The 17522-nt window shown below is 36.8% G+C and overlaps 1 long non-coding RNA gene across 1 annotated transcript; it reads left to right on the forward strand.

Moving 5' to 3' along the window:
* Positions 1-4784: 4784 nt before the first annotated feature.
* Positions 4785-8515, forward strand: LOC136291757 (uncharacterized). Its single transcript, XR_010721696.1, has 3 exons — positions 4785-4879; positions 5003-5145; positions 7499-8515. It is a non-coding gene; the product is annotated as an uncharacterized lncRNA (long non-coding RNA).
* The last annotated feature ends 9007 nt before the right edge of the window (positions 8516-17522 follow it).

Genomic DNA, 17522 nt, shown 5'->3' on the forward strand with positions numbered 1-17522 from the left:
CAGAACTGACTTTTCCATGATCTTCCCTAAGAGCCATCAGTTTTAGGATGCTAAACTTTGGTAAATTAGAGGCAGGGTATGACAAAGACAACCTAGATTTCAGTCAGATTTAAAGGACACACTACTTTCTGCTGTTTTATTCTAAAACTGCTATAAATTTGACATCCAGAGCAACGTTAAAGTACTACCAATCCCTGATTTAATTTACAAACACTGGGGACATAGCACACATTCCATGCTTAAAGTTATAGTGTGCACTCCAGTTAAGTCAATGGAAGCTGCTCTGTATTTTTAGTCTTAAACTGACTTCCCACTTGACAGCCTCACATGTCACCTTGATGTCACTACCTCTGTCAGTCCCCGCCAGTTTTATTTTTGTCAGCCACAAGTAGAAATAAAAGAATGTCCACATATGTTCTTTTCAAAGCTTGATACAGAGACTATTTTTGTAGTTAGTGCACAAATGCTCAAACCTTAGCTGGATAACTTCTGCTAATCCACCCTATCACGTCAGGCTGACAAGCCCTGATTATGCTTGCTGCATGTTGTAATATGTACAAGTGAGAAAACAGACAGCATTTTTCTGAATATATACACGTGTATCAGTGTCAAGCACCACTTATATTACCTACACAAACCTCTGGCCCAGGGAATGATTACAGTCTGAATACAGTCTAACTATGTGATAGTAAAGTTTAAATACAGTAGACAGCATCAGTAGCATGGTATTTTTAAACCAGTAGCAGAAATAAGAATGTTTTTGACTCTAAGCGTCTTTATTCAGAAGTAAATATTTACACAAGAAAACTGTGCATCAGATCACACAGCTTTTCCATTTTTCCCCTGAAAATTAAGAATTTTTTTTTAAAAAATTTCAAAACCTTTACAACATAAATTTGTGTGTTTGTGTAGCAGCCTTCTAATTTTCTACAATGTGACAGAAAACCCTTTACTTGTTACCAAGTTTATACAATCTTTAAAAAGCTGGATTTGAGAATGAAGTTTCATCTTCCCTCAAGTTGTATAATGGATTGAAGAAAATTATTTTAAACCTAGATCTGATCAGTAAATTCAAATTAATCTTCAGTACAAACTGAATGACAAATCACTTTATTAGTTGCAAAGATGTACACCTGCTTCTCAACCCTGTTGCATAAAAAAGAAAATACTGCACCATTACTGATTTTCTGCCACTTTTTAAAGGAAACATACAAAAATTACAACAGAGGGATATAAAAATTTCTTTTTTAATACAAAACTGATTAAATGAGAAGGACTGTAATTTGGAGGTAAGACAACTCACATCATTTTTGGCTCAGAAGTCTCTCTGTGCAAGTGACACCAAAAAATTGGAAGAAAAAAATATGTGATGTAAGGAAGAATGTAACCTGGACAAGTCTTGGACCTTTTTTCCTTTCATAAGTTCCAAAGAATTTCATCATACTCATCAGCCCTCTCAGTTTGGTGGTTCATGACTTTTCTTCAGCCCAATGGAAAACCTTCAGTAGCAGTGACAACGTAGACATCTGGAAACACCCATGTAGTCAGAGCAATTTTTGGACAGCTGAGAAACATTTTGAATTCTTTCATACAATTTGCTTTCAACCCAGCTTGCAACCCACAATTAGTACTACTAAGCTTCACAGGCAACACCCCCAACCATCCTCTCATCTCGGGGGAAAAAACCCCAGAATAGCTTTGTTCCTGTAAAACAGCACGCGATCTTTCTACCTACAGTAAAGGATGTTCAGCCATTGGTTCAAAAAAACCTTCTTTCTTCAGACCTGATTGAGTTCTGGAAAGCTGTGATATCTAAAATATTTCCTGGTTTTAGGGTTCTATTCCTTATTTAAGATTCTAGTTTGTGAAATCTAAGTTTCTCTACTAATTGTACTGCATATCTCTGTATTAATTATAATTAAGTCTCGTTGCATTTGGAGCTAACACTATTTTGCTTTCTATATAAGACCCAGGTGCCCAAGGTTACATGTTGTAATCTGAGAACTGCTATGTCTAAATACTTTTCTAGTTTCTCATTTAACATGGGAGGGGATACAAAGCAAAAACCTCTCTCCTCTATACCAAATAAGAAAATTGTTGCTGCAATGCTGTACAATAACTATATAGGAGAAAGATGATTGACTTTGGTAAGTGGTCTAATTGTTTATGACTTTGGTAACTCTGACCAAAATTATAAACCTGGAAGTACCTAACTGATCAAGGATTTTTCAAATATCGTAGTTTTATGTTACAATGCTGGATCATCTTTGTAACATATCTATAAACCTGTATGTTTATAGGTATTGTATGCATTTGTAAAATCAGACCATACATTTATGTTAATTAAATGTCTGCATAAATAAACATATGTATTTAAACATTTTCTTAATGGGAAACCATGACGAAATAGTACAGCTGATTAAATATATCAGGTATATTCTCCCTACAGATATAGAAGGAATTTCTGCAAATATTTCCCAGATTTCCTTTTCCTGAAAAGTTGGTTATCTTGTTAATTCATGAAGGTATTAACTATCCAATAAATTCAGCATATCCCTAGTTGTAAGCTGTCAGGATGTGACATAACATCCTATAACATGATGCTACATGGTACATAATGCCTTAAATTAAAAAGAAAAAGAAAGCAAGACATTTCTTTCAGAGAAATAGTGGGTAGCTAATCTGAATATTTGGGGTAATTGGCTCTAGGAAGAGAGAGAAAGAGATCATTATTTCAGATTCCCTAGTGAGTGTTAATTAGTCATATTGCTTCATTGTTTGACAAAGAGAACATTGCTCGTGCTGCTAAATCTATAATGACACATAGGCTTTTGCAGAACAGGTATTTTAAACTACCTTGACTGACTGACAGGTGGGTATTTCTATTCATAGTTGAATGGGCTCACAGAGTTAAAGTTATGTTGTCTCAGAGGTATGAGAGTTTTCTCATCCTGAGAATTAGAAGCTTTATTTTTAAACAACAGGGAACAAATTGTACCCTGACCATTAAAATGGGAGTCCTCTATTGGTAAACATAAAGGGTATGTGCTTTCCTTTAAAAACATGGCCGTGGTGCCTACAGAGCCAGGAAGGAAACAGCCTTAGGTAAATCACAAGTCGTTTGCTGTCATGTTAGGTATCCAAACCCAACCCTGAGGTGCAGGAGTGGAAGTATCACACCTGTCAAACTTTTGTTGTCTGCTTTTGACAGTCAGATCTTTAGTACTAAAAACACAGGTAAGTGAAAAATAGTATCACAGAGATACCTGTATTGTTCTCTATGTCTTTGACAAGACTACATTGTCCAAAAAGAGAGATGATAAATACTGGCTCTACTGCCTATATGAACCTCAGATTATGGTTCTGTTTCCAAATAACGTTAATTTATTGACGTCAAACATTTCAATAGAAAGGAATTAGAGAAAACAAATAGAAAATTATGTGATGGTCTAGCATTCCCAGACACGTGAAATGTTTCCAAATTGTTCTGCATCCTCAAACCTGGTCTTTCCCCTCCTAACAGGATTACTAATTGCAACAAGACGTGGGAATAATGCGTGTGCCTGGCTATTGGATATTTCCCCCTCTGTTTTTAAAATGAGAAACAGATGATCCAGCCCAGGCATTCAGGCACCCGTTAAGTAACCCACCTTATCATCTTCATTGTATCTTGCTCGTTAGCAGGGTGGATTCTCATTCAGTTCATTATTTTCTGTGTGCATTTGTGTGAGGACTCAGCAGATAAACATGAAAAATTAAAGCTGGACAGATGAAAATGTTCTTGCAGATACTTTTGTGCTCTATTTTGCTTAATCTACTGAGCTTAAACTTGCAATGCCCTGAAAGTCAGTTAATTCATCAGTCTCCCCTACCTTGGAATTGTTTTTGGAGGGCAGAGTAATGGCTAAGAAAGGGAACAGTTCACTCAGGAAGTCATCATTTCATATCTGGCAGAACAATTAGACAACTATCTCTTCCCTCAAACTGTATGAACAATCCTAATAACACTTCCTACAGGAAATTATCCACCATAGTATCTGGATTTCAATGTGGAATTGTCGCTTTGTCAAGAATGACCCTGCCCCAGAAAAGATGGTATTACTTTTTATATGTTACTATGTATGGTCCTCTCGCAATCTGGATGTAAGTGCACTGACTGGATACTTTCATACCAAAAGATACACGGAGATTTCCACAAAATACAGGCTATTCAGAATTTTATAAAATATAACTTTACACGCCCACCCCCCTCAAATGTAAAAACAGAGGGCTACATTTACCGTCCGGTGTAACCTTCCTGACTTCATCAAAGTGGTTCAGTGACTAAGTATTAGATGACCCTCAGAAGATCTACTTTCTTTTTACATAAAACTTCTGACCTCTCTCATCTCATCTACCTCACAAATATAATGGAGGTTTGTCTTCATAAAGTATCACAAGGCCCACTGTACTTTGAAGTTGTTAAAAATTAGCTTGACTACCATTACTCAGCATAAAAATATATGTCTCATAATTATGACAGTCTGTCAATGTCTACAATAGTAGCACCTTTCAGGAGAGGTGATTCCACCTTACATGACATTGAAGGATATAAAAACTCCGCCCATAGCATAAGGACATACAGCAATGAAATAAAGTTACTACTGATTCATAATGACATTTTAAACAGGTATTAGGTATGGTAATAGATATGACATGTTAATAGCCACCTGTATCCAATCTTGTCTACTTAAACTTCAAAATTTGTTATAAGAATGTTAAACAGCAAGGCTCCAGATGTCCTGTGACTGAATCTTTGAGGCTTCATAAGAAGAGATATGGTCCCACAGTGTTTAAACTCCTATATGTATTACTGGACAAGTACCTGTTATCCACAGAGGCAAGTATACAAAAATTTTATACAAAAATATCTCTAAAATGGTCTTTTTGAACCATTCTAATGATTTTTTTTTTTTTTTTTTTTTTTTTTTTTTTTTTTTTTTTTTTTTTTTTTTTTGTGCAGCATGTAGCATTTAACGTTTTAAAGGCACCACACATACATTAACGAATGCATCCTGAAAATATTCCTGGGAGGTAAATGTCTATAATCATCACTATTTACAGATGGTGGTGCAATTGACACAGAAGGCCACCTTCATTCATGAGGTACAGTAGTGATGCATTTAGCTACATTAGTTAAGTGTCGTAAATAATTTTAAACAAGTCCTTTTGCATGTTTGCAGCAAGGGTAGAATTGGAACCTGTTTTTTTGGGTTTTTTCTCATCAGTCCTCAGGTATAGTACACTGGTGTGGTACCTAATAACTTTAAGCAATTCTGGGCAACACCTTCAGCTGCCATCAGCAGCTGCATTTTTTCTGAATCAAAGTTGTACTGATTTAGGCCAAAGGCTTTCTGAACAGTTTTGTACACAGACTTTTAACGTTTCTTTTTTTGACAGCACCTGGTCTCTTCACGACCTCATGTTTACATTTTATTGAATTGCACACGTAATCTATGCTTTTTGGATAGCAGCAGACATATTAATATTGAACTGCAAAAAGCCACATATTGGTAATGAGCCCGTTTTGTGTCTTGGCTCATGGAAAAGAATGTGGAAATACCTTGTTCTGTGGTATTTTTCCTCTGACAGTACTGATACAGCGCCGCAGGCACTCTGAAAATAATAGTATGAGGTTAACTGACAATTGCATGTGTATTTACACCAATAGCCTGATATTATTCTATTGTTAAAGAAAAAAAAATCTGGGGCTAGAATATGCAACTAAATAAATTTCTAGACATTGAAAGCAGCTGAAGCTAGAAGAGACATTATGCTTGAACTGTTCACATAGCTCACACATTCTGTATACATGCCGTTTCAGAAACCTCTGACAATCCTAGAGCAGTGGCAGGCACAAGGAAAGCTTTAAAATGCAACAGAGCATTAGCTCAGCAGCACTTGCATAACCACTCCTCACATGAAAGCTAACAGGATCTTTACATAAACGCACCACCAGGCCACACAGAGAAAGAAAATTAGGCAATGAAGGATTAATCTGGAAATGGACAGGTTTTGAGAAGTGGGATTATCTAGAGTTTCTTAAAACAGTAAGATATTTTTTCAGGAACTAGGAGGGAGTTGAACACCCTAAACTGCAAGGTCTCAAGGACTGTATTCATAGGACAATCAAGAATTAGTGTCAATATGTAACACAGATGTATGTAGTACAGCCCACAAAAAGGCACTATTGAGACTTCCTAAATGAAACTGTCCTACCAGTTTCTTGAAAGCTCCCATCCTTACAGTCTGTACTAAGCAGAAAGACAACTGTTGCATTCAATGCAGAGCCTGAACAAACAAGACTATGCCTCTCACTCGGCCATGTCTTGCCAATCAACTCCTCTCCCTGTATCCCCTGTGCTACATTTATGTGTCTCCACACTCATAGAGGTTCCCATTGAGATGTACAATTTACCCTAGAAACACTGCTCCAGAGCTTAACAAACATGCTGAAACATGTGCTTAGAAACATGTTTTCTTGTTTTGTGCAAGGCTTTTGTTAGCAGTATTATTCTAGATGTTTATGAAGCAACAATTATGTCTCTGAAAGCCCAGTACTCACTGCTTTTTCTAGGTACACTGTTTCCCTTTAACTTTGCTGTCCTGACATATAAAATGACTCTTGCATTTTACCTGCAAATTAAATAAATTTTCCTTTAACTTAGAAGGACATAAACAAGCTTCACTAATGTAATTTTAATTCCATAAGAAATTTTATTTATTGTTTTGTCTACTGTACAGCCAAAACTGAGTCTCCTAAAGTATATGTGCTGTAGCTAGAGATGACTACCTGGAAGTTTAGGTGGTATCAAAGTTTTAGTGTTGATGACTGAAGAATTTATGGGGCAATTTCTAGGAAAGTACACTATACCTAACCTTTTCACCAGTTTTCTTATTGGCTGACTTTAAATATTTTTTTACTCAATCAATAATTTCTTAGCTGACAAAAACAATTTTCTAAAAGCTGTGGTAGCATGTAGAATTTGTTATACAGCATAATTCAACTTGTCATGATGTCCAGTAGAAATATTACCAGAAGGCAATCTACCAGCTTCAGTCACTGTCACTGGAGTTTAAACAACAACATGGCATTTGAGAAACAGGGTTTTGCTATAAAATCTACATCATCTAGTGGTGGCAACCTTCCATATCATGTCACCTTAGGTGGTGAGCTCAGTCAATACCTTTTAAATTGTTACTTACTCAGAGTAAATGCAACTGTGCAATGCAGAGAACTGGAAACACTTTTAGACCACTGAGCATGATACAGTATTGCTACTAGAATATCTATCAGAACAACCCCCTTAACAATTATTCCAGCCCTTAAAGTATTAGACCTGAGCTCTTAAAAATAGGGACATATGTTCCCACTGAGACAAATTAGCTAGAAAAGGGAAAATAATATGGAACAAAATAAGCTCACACTCTCTCCTTAACTCTCTCCAAATCTGTGTAGCTATCCCCAGTGTCCACAGTACCCAGGAACAAAGGGCAGGAGAAGAAATTGCAAATCTTGGCTACAGCAGCCCTACCTGCCACAATTTGGGAGCTTTCTGCATTGCTGAAGGAAGCAGACAGGGGCTGACAAAGCTCCTTTGACACCACTGAGGAATCTGTGCCATATCCCCCTGTAAGTGGTGGTCTGATCTGTGTCATGGATAAGCCTGCTCACCCTCAGTTAAGATGCTGGATGTGCATTTCAAGTTGTGAATTTCTGAATCTTCTTTGGAGACCTCATGTCTAAAAGCTAATCCAACTAAGAAGATAGATTTCTAACACCATATATCATGTGATTTTAACATTGTAAACAATGACCAGGATAAGGAACCCTGGAAGTTAAGAAAAGTGACTTTGAAAGATTTGTTTCTTCTGTCCCTACAACAGCACCTATTGGTGCTTCTCTGCTTTGCATGACAACTGCTTCTCAGTCCCGAAAGCACGACTTCTTAACATTTATATGCTCATTTTGGTCTTGTGATACCTAGCACTGACGAAAGAAGTTGTGTAACGCTGATGTGATCCTCAAAATAGCACCTTAGTAGCTAAAAGCTAGGGCACAGATTTTACTAATTCCAGCTATATTTAGGATTGCACTACCTTATAGTTTCTCCAGTAAGCTTGCATTAAGTTAAATGTCATGTGTTTAATTCCAGCATGCCAAAGGCCCAACAGCACTGAAAAAGACTGTCCCAACAGCAAGGTCACTTGATTCATAAATCACTGAGACTGATGTCAAATTTTCACAGGAGCTCTAAATCCAAGGCTCGAACAGGGAAATATAAAACTTTCAAGCAGAGAGGACTCATCCTCTCTGTTTTGCCAGAAATTCAGTTTATTGTAATCAAATATGTAGCCCAGAATCTCCAAACAAAAATTAAGGTTCAGATACCTTTGAAGAAAACCATTTATGTAATAAATCTAATTAAAATGAATTCCTTTAGTGTGTGTTCAGTGAATTGAGGCCTTTCCCAAGTTGTTCTCTTTGTGAGGTGGCACTTGCCCTGCTTTACATTAAGCCTAACTCTATCTACAGAGATTAGAAAACAACTGAACTGAATATTACAATACCCTTCGTGTTACTGACTTATGTTAGTCTAAATATATGAGACAAGAAGCAGAATATTGTTATTTTCTAAAGACTGTGCATTGCCTTACGAACTGTCACCAGCCTTTTGTAAGCAGTGCTACAACAGAAAAGTCAGGTAACTTCAAAATAGAATCTTGTTGCTCTCCTGTCATGAAGATTGCTTTATCCTTTACGGTATATTCAAGTTTGGGTTTTTCTTTTTTGTTCTTTTAAGAAATAGAGACCAAAAAAGTTTGGATTTTTTTTCCCCCACTTTTCTTTTCTAGAGAAGTAGTATTATTTTAAATTTTCAGAATCTTATAATTCTATGAAATCACAGTAGTTAGTGAATAGTGGTATCCAGTTTAAATCTGTACTTCCAAGTGACACAAAGACGCCACTGAAAAATTTCACGCAGTTCTACACGTATCTTCTGGTTTCGCAGCCGTGGCAGGGATTCAGGCAGGGTCTGCAGTGGCAGGTGGGGTGGCAGCTCTGGTGCTGGCTTCCCTGGCTGGCACTGCTGAATCCTGTGCAGAGGAGCATCACGCCTGCTTTCCTAAAGTGCTGCAGCCTATCGAAAAGACAACCAGGAGAGAGAGAAACATTGCTGTCAAACTCAGAATAGAAGTATGCTCCGTTAGGGTGGCTGTGCCTCCTGCACTGCTTGGAGATCTGACGGGACATGAGCTCATGCACTGGGTACTCCTTGGAGAAAGGCAGACCCCATCCCCTACCCCATGATCAGCTGCCCCAAATCACCTCCTCCAGATTTCACCAACAATTCACATGTTTCATTTCTTGGATATGGGATTACCATAATTTGATATTTTCCAAGAAGTAAATAGGGTTGATGCATTATGGTTATACATAACACCTATCAGATTTCACCTGTTTGTTAGGGAGGTCTATCAGCACCAACCTGAGGCAGTTCTCCCCCTGTCTAGGTCTCCCAGATTACACGGAGTTTTAATTAATCCTCTAAATATCTGACTTGATTTTTTCCCCCTTTATCAATAAAATGTTTGTCTATTTTGCATTTTCATACTTCTGAGCTGGATGCAATTCTTTCTTGCCATATGTTGGCAGTCACACTTGTTTTTCTCTCTTATCTCCTACTTGACTGTGGGAAGAAATAATCAACAACACATAATAAAATTTAATCCTTGTCATGCCATCTATTGCAGATAAATGTGCCATGCAAGATTTGATTAGTAAAGTTCTTAAGACCTGTCTTACATTCATAACATCAATTTCTTTTAGAGGAAGAACTACAGAGAGTTATGCGCAATCAGAGCTACAATATCATTAAACAGTTTTCACAGAAGGTGTCTTGTGCATAGATATATACCTTAGGACCATCCGTACTTCCAAAGCACTCTATCCTTACTCCTTCTTCATCAACCTTTTTCTTCAGCCACAGTTTCTTCTCAGGAAATTCCTTTAGAACTTGAAAGCTCCACTTCTTTCTCAAACTGGCATAGTTGGATCGCTTCTTATATTTTTTCCTATATTCTTGGTTTCCTCCATAAGCACATGAAACCCAGTAGTAATCATAGTCCCTCAGTATGGATCAAGTACAACACACCAGCAAAAGCAAGTGCAAATTTTTGCTTTATAACACATGAATAAAATTTCTATTAAACAGAAAATATTTTGAAGAAAATAAAGATACACCAATATTTAAGATATTAAAACATTAGAAATACTTCCCAATTTACTTTAAAGCTGAAAATTTTCTTTGTGTTTTTTCCCCCCCTCAGTTGCTACTCATAGACCTAAACTCACCATTCACTCTAGATTAAATACTTGCTCTACTGAAAACTCTTTGATGTCACAATCCAAAACACAGAATTGCTAGGGTGTGTTTAGAGCAACATAACAGTATGGATTCAGCTGAAGAGCTTCAAATCTAATGAGAATCAATTTGTAAGAAGAGATAATTTCTTCTACCATGCACATTGAATGTAGAATCATGTAGCTGTAGAAAGCAAATGAACCTTCAGCTGCAGATGTCATCCTTCTGATTCTTCTCTGCTTTAGAGATTTTTTCTTTTTGCAACCATGTTTATTAAATATTTTACTTTTCACTATAATCTTTACTCTCTCTGTAACATCATGGCTACAGCAATATTACTGATTTTAGCTTAGGTGATTGAATTTGCTGTGGTGGAAATGTAATTCTTGGAAACTACATTCCAGATTTTTCAGATACTCTATGAACATCATTATTAGTTTTTCAGTGCTTGGAAAGTTGCGGTTTATTACATGTGAATAATATGATACTTAATTACTTAGTATTCTAGAAAAATTCTTAATTGTAAAAGATATATTAGACTCCATTCTTCCAGTACTGCTGGGGAAGGCAGTCAGAACACCAGCCTTGATTTTTTTGAGTACCCACTTCTGAGTCTTTCAACATTGTAGCTTACTGTCTCCTGCTTTGCTGGGATAATGTTATATACTCTTTCCCCACTTGGGAAAACTGTTGCATACTGAAAAAAGCAGCATTTATTTACTTGTCCCCCTAGACGCCAGCAATTTCCATAGCAGCTCTTCCAGCACGGCATCGTACCTGCTGGGATGAGGTGGAATGTTGTCATACAGCTGAAAGCTGGCTACTAGTAGCAGCCGTGTAGACCAAAAATTTATATTTTAAAATTGAACTGAAAATATTTTGCCAACTGGCACATTTTGCGAGAACACTTTAATATATGATGCTCTCTTAAAAATCTATGGTCTGGTTTTAACAGTTATCTGTCAGCTAGAAAAGACTTGAGAGATCTTGTGAACAACTTTTCTCTTATTAAATTTGTTTTGTTGTAAAAAAATAGATAGCCTCCAGACGCAACATTTGGTTCTCACCTCTTGAATAAACATGAACAGCGCTTCAATCAAGGCTTTTGGTCTGGTCCCCTAGAAAGGAAGGGGAACTGCAATTTTTTTCATTTTCCAGTTCAATTTCTGAATCTGATCCTCAGTAAAGTATAGCAACATATGAATTGAACTGATTGTTATTTTTGTGGCTAGAAAATGATGTCTGAAAGCTACTGGTATTAAGTCACTGTGCAGAAGAGGAGAGTGAGAGTGAGAGTGGAGTGAAGTGAAAAGAAAAAAAATAAAAATTGAGAATTTATTTTATCACCAAAACTGAATTTTGAATTTTGAATTAAAAAAAAAAAAATCCTGTTCAGCTTGAAAGGTAGCAGTCAGAGGGAGAAAACAATGCAAGCCACTGGCCAGGATGGAGCTGGCAGCCACCTGCCTGCTCCTGCCTACGGGGCTTGCTCCACCATCCTGGTCCCTTAAAGCTGACTGCTGACATACACATGAGAAAAGGGGGTTATTCGAAGAACAAAAGCTGTAGACCTAGGTGCTCCCATAGCTAAGGAAGGTGGGGACTGTGGGCAAGAGTGATAGGACTCTGTTTGCTGCCCTGTGAGTGTATCCAAGGACATGGTTTTCTTATCCAAGTCCATTTTGTATGTTCAGGCTAAATCTGGCGTGGGACTGTTTTTTAGTAAGTAAATCATCAATTAACATGCTTTCAACCTTCCTGGAAGTAGGGTAGCCTACACTTTGTCTGCTTGGCAAACACCATGGCTGTTATTACTAATCCAAAAATACTCTAAAATACTCTTTCCAGGATTAACAACTCAGTGCCAGAAATGTCTGTTTCTTGTGGATGAAGAGATATTCCAACTGATCGGTGGCCTAGTAGATTAAAATGAAGGAAAGGGTATATTTGTACAGCAGCTTGATAACCTCTTCATCAGTCCTTGGAAAGCCTTATAGGGTCAGACTGCTCTACTCTAGATACATTGCCTTTTTCCCTCTTTGACACCGTTTACATACTCTTTCTTTAATTACCTGAGTTATGCCTGTCTATTTTCCTCATGGGGCAGGTGTGCTGGCTTGGTGCCATTCATATGAAAGAGCATTCAAAATGTTTCTGTATAAACTAACTTCTGGGCAGGTTTCCACTGACCACATGCTTGAGGAGATGCTTTTAAACAAGGACTGATAAAGGTTTCCTTGTCATATATCTCTACCAGGTAATGGAACAACACTTAAGTAACTAAATATCTTTTATTATGTTTAGCAAAGAGAAGTTTACCTCACTTCACAGGAAATGGAGAAAGCAGCTGACTTAATACTGTAGTCTTGGAGAATTACCTCAGCATTGTTTCTTGTTCCTTTGCTTTAAAAATGTCGCATTAAGTGTGGTAAAGGTGCTGTTGTTTCAAAAGATACACAAGAATCAAACACAAAATTATTGCTGTACAATCTTCTGAAAAGGCATTTTAATGAAAAAGATAGTTATCACTGCCAGTGTTAATTGCAATGTTTGGAGACTCAAAAAAGAAACTCAAAAAGTATAACTTCAGTTTTATATTTAGCATGCTTTTCTTAATTTATAAACAGAACTTTTGCACATTTACAGATAAACATTCAGATTTGTGTTCTTAAAAGCCCTTGTACAAAACCTGTAAAATTATAATCTATATTGACATAAATGAAGTCCTTAACTCTTTTGTCAGCTACATACTCATACTTTTACACATGGGTTCAAGGGAGTGGTTATTCATTAACTCCACGGCAGCATGACTAGTCTTTTCTTCTTTTTCACAAGAAATCTAAATAATATTAAGCCCTGAAGGTTTGACCCCATCTTCAGTCCTCATTTTTGATCCATTCTGTTCCATCTCTACTCACTCTGTTTCTTCTTAAACTTTTCTGTTACTGCCCAAGGCTTAGAATAATTTCATGACTATGAGAAAGGAGTTTTAGAGCAAGTGATCCTTGAGACAATCTCCATTTTTTCTATTAAATGCCAGATGGATGTCTTCATTAATTAAAATTAACTCTTTCTCAGAGGAGACATTGCTACTTATCATAGTCATTCCCATTGACAGAGGAAGGACAGTTGAGTACTATGATTAATATTAAGACAAATCTGTATTAATGAGGAAGCTTTAAAGCCTGATTGCAAGGTAGAGCAAACAATATATTTGTCTTATATATGCTGGAAACTCTAGGACAGTATGAACAAATGTCTTGAAGCAAAACCCACCAAAATGTGTTGAAAGACACCCAATAACTTTGAAGGGCCCCCAATATAAACAGTAAATTAATATATATATATGATCTGGTGCAAGGAAGACAAAAGCAAAAGGAAGATATAATTGTTCTGGATAATATTATGGCCAGTTAAACTCTATAGTTGGCAAAGTAGTTTAATATACTGAAATTGCAACATGGTTTGTATACCATGGAATCCAAAAAATGACATTAACATACAAATTCTTTTTCTACGTGTTTGCTCTATTGAGTGTGGTTTTGTAAACTTTGAAGAATTTTTTTTCCTCCTTTTCCTAGTTGAAGATAAGGAAGATATCAATTTGCATTGTCTATAATTTTTTAAGATTCCAAGCTTTACATGTCAATCAATAGGACCTGGTGTCTGGTAATTTGAAGTTCATCATATATCACTTAATACTGACTGTCACCCCATATCCTCAACAGGTTAATGCATTATAGGTGAATTCAGTCATACGGCTATGAAGATGAATAGAAACCTATCGCTTCATAGTGCCATATGCATATAATGAATAGCCTAATAAATAATTAGAAAAAAAATATACTTCACCCCATGTATTTTCCTGCAATTATGCAGTTGTCTTCACACATCTGGAAAACATAACTTTTTTTCCATTGTCACAAGTGAGTTACTGCCAGTAAGAAAAGATAAAAAGTGATTCTAGTATTAGCAGATAGATCTTTGGTCCCTAATCTAACTTTTGAAAAGCTACTACCGTAATGCTACTTAGACAATGCCATGGATCCTTCACAGTCAAATACTGGAGGAAGAATAGCCAAGCAAGGATATGGAGCTACTATTCTTTTAAATTCCATTTCAGGTACATCTTGATATGTGACATTGTGTTAGAATGCCTAGAAGTTAAAAGTGTACATCAAGGAAATACAAAATGATTGCACGTGATTAGTACTCTTTCCAGAATTAACAATCATTGCAGGAGAGTTGTTATTTCAAGTGACGAAAACTGTTAGGTGAAGAACCAGACAGGGTACTGCATTATTCTAAATTACCAAGTCAGTGTGGGGGGAGAGAGGACAAGTTGTTGCACACTCCCTCATAACACCAGAGTTCACATTGTACCTACTTCCTGTACTGTGAAAATTACAGGAAAAAACAAATGCAATGCTAGGGACATATCACCCATGAGGTCCGGGTGCCTGAAAGGCGGAAGGAAGTAACTTAGTCAAACAGGCAATAAAGGAAAGCAACAGCTCTGAGAAGGATTCAGGTTGTTAGGAAATGGGGAAAGAGGGAATCCTTGCTAACTGGCAGCCATAGTGTCTTCCTCTTGCATAGGCAGCAGGATGAAAGACAGTCACAACGCTGAGAGATTTTTCAGGACTCACTGAAATCCTAAATCCGACTACACAACAGACTGACACCTTTTGTATTGTTACTCCATCTCCTTGTCACCTTGTACTATCTACATGCACTGAGTCATTCTCAGCATCTGCAACACATAGCCATTTCCTTCTTCTCCCATGTCCTTTTCCCATGATACAATCTCCACCACCAGGTAAAGCATACCCTCTCAGCTTTTTTCTAATCCAATTTGTCTCAAAGTGGCAAATAGGAAATTAAAAAAAAAATTACTTGAAGGAAAGGATGTGGAATTTTTGCCAAACATAAGTGGAAATTTTGAGCACGTTTATGCCATGCACATATTGACTACCTGTCTTCCTGCAAAAACCATTCAAAAGATCTCTGTCTCAGTTAATATGGTCAATAACTCAGCACAAATGGGAACCTGGGGTAGTGTCTGAGGGATGCTAGATACTGAATGCCTATGTGAAACACTGTTTCTTTTCTTCTTGAGACTGCAATTTTCAGATCCATTTTACCAGACTTACATGAAGGCAAAAATTCTCATGCTCTGTCTTTTTCAGCGGTCTTTTGCTTACCACATGGGAAAGAATTGGCATTTGAGAGGATACAGTGGTAGAACATACAAGTTTGAAGGTAAAACAGGGCAGAGCCCTTTTGGCAGCTTCCCTGAACTGATATTAGAGGCAGAAGAACCAAGAACAGTCTGAAACGAGGAAAAACCATTATGAAGTCTCTTGCTTATTATCTGTAACTTTCTCATCTGCTGCCAAGTGGTGAGTAACAATGAAGTGACTGGGTCAGAAACGTTAGCTTGCCATGCTTATTTGAAAGCATAAGTTTCTCTGAGGTCTCCAGCCTAGTGTGTCTAAAAGTGGTAGACTTTATCATGTGCCCTTGAAGTCATCAGCTCATCAGTATATTGAATAGTGCAGTGATGTCAAAGCACAGGCCTCTCTGGAGAACTGACTCAGGCCTTCTGTCTTGCTGGACTGGTGTCAAAACTTCTGTAGGATCAAGCTGGATGAAAGCCAAGGAATAGGCTCTTGTAGAATTACTGGCACATCCCCTTGAATTTTCTGGGTCTATGTCAAGATAATGACAAGGCCATTCTGTTTCCCTTAGCTTCTGTGGAGAAGAGTACGTAGTTGGGTATCCATTTTATTATGCAGAAATTGAAACACTGAAAGCAAAAGATTCTCACTCTTTTTCTCCTCTCCAGATGATCTCGCATACAACAGAAATGGTACAGGTACAAGATTTGCAGCATTGACCTAGGTAACTCCTTATATCCAGGACTGATCTGTTACTTCTGTTAACATGAACTAGCAGATCCTCACATCCCCAGTATTTAGGAACTTCTCTAATCCCTCCTTTTAGCTGATGATTTTCTTATTTTCAGTGCTTGAAATGAAATGATAAGAAATAATTATGGTTGCATTTTTGAATAAAGGAACAATGCCTCGCCCAAGGTAATAAAATTAAATGTTTATTCCTCCCTGTTTAATATTCCCTTCCAATTATTCTTCCCTGAATTATAAATGAGAAATCTATCCCTGTCTAACATGTACCCCATGTTTTTTTTAATGTGAATTCCTTTCCATGTTCTGTGAAATCTGTAGTTTGCAATTAAGAAATCACAACATCCTTATCACATCAGAACATCATTATTTGGAAAGAGAAGTCTCATATAAGAGACTATAAGCTCTTCATGTATCTAAAACATATAGAGTTCCTATGAACTCTCAAGAAAAATATGTTTCAGGCTAGAAAAGACTCAGATTATAGAGAACAACAAATTATATATATTACAAAAAAATCATTTGAAGTGATGCAGCAATACCTGTTTCCTGATTTCTATGATTCCAACATAAAATAGTGTTGCCAAATAAAAGAATAATAGTCCCTTGGATGACAGTACTTACAGAGGCTGACAACAACACAAAGTGGTTCTTGTGTCAAAAGACTAGCCACTGTTGGAACTAGGGCTAAAATTTAGAAAGTTACCAAAAGTGACCTGCGATTCTGTATGTTACTGTTTGAAGTGACAGCAGTGAGTGGCAGAAAACTCACTGAAAGTTAGTATATTTATGCACTTATCTGTATTATAGTTTTTTAAACCATTAAAATACCTATGATGGACTTGTAGGCTTCATACTTTTAAACATCCAGTCCTAAGTCACTTCTGAAACTAGAACTTAGGTTCTTCAGTGATTTCAATGTTTTTGAATTTTTTTTCCCCTCGATATTCCCCATAGGTTAGTTATACAGATTGTTGACGAAATGCAATATATTTTTTAGTACTTTTTGGTATCATTGCCCCATTTCAGTTGAAAGGAATTAAAAATTGTAATATAGATGAATTTACTATGGTTCAGTTTTTAACTAAATAAGATTCTTGATTTTTATTGTTTGAAATCACATTTGAAAGGATAACAGCTTAAATATATTTAGAAAAATATTGTGTTGCGCTAACAAAGCTAGCCACTA

The sequence above is a fragment of the Chamaea fasciata genome, unplaced genomic scaffold, assembly GCF_029207755.1.
Source record: "Chamaea fasciata isolate MVZ Bird 193981 ecotype frontalis unplaced genomic scaffold, bChaFas1.0.hap1 SCAF_7, whole genome shotgun sequence".
Lineage (NCBI taxonomy): Eukaryota > Metazoa > Chordata > Aves > Passeriformes > Sylviidae > Chamaea > Chamaea fasciata.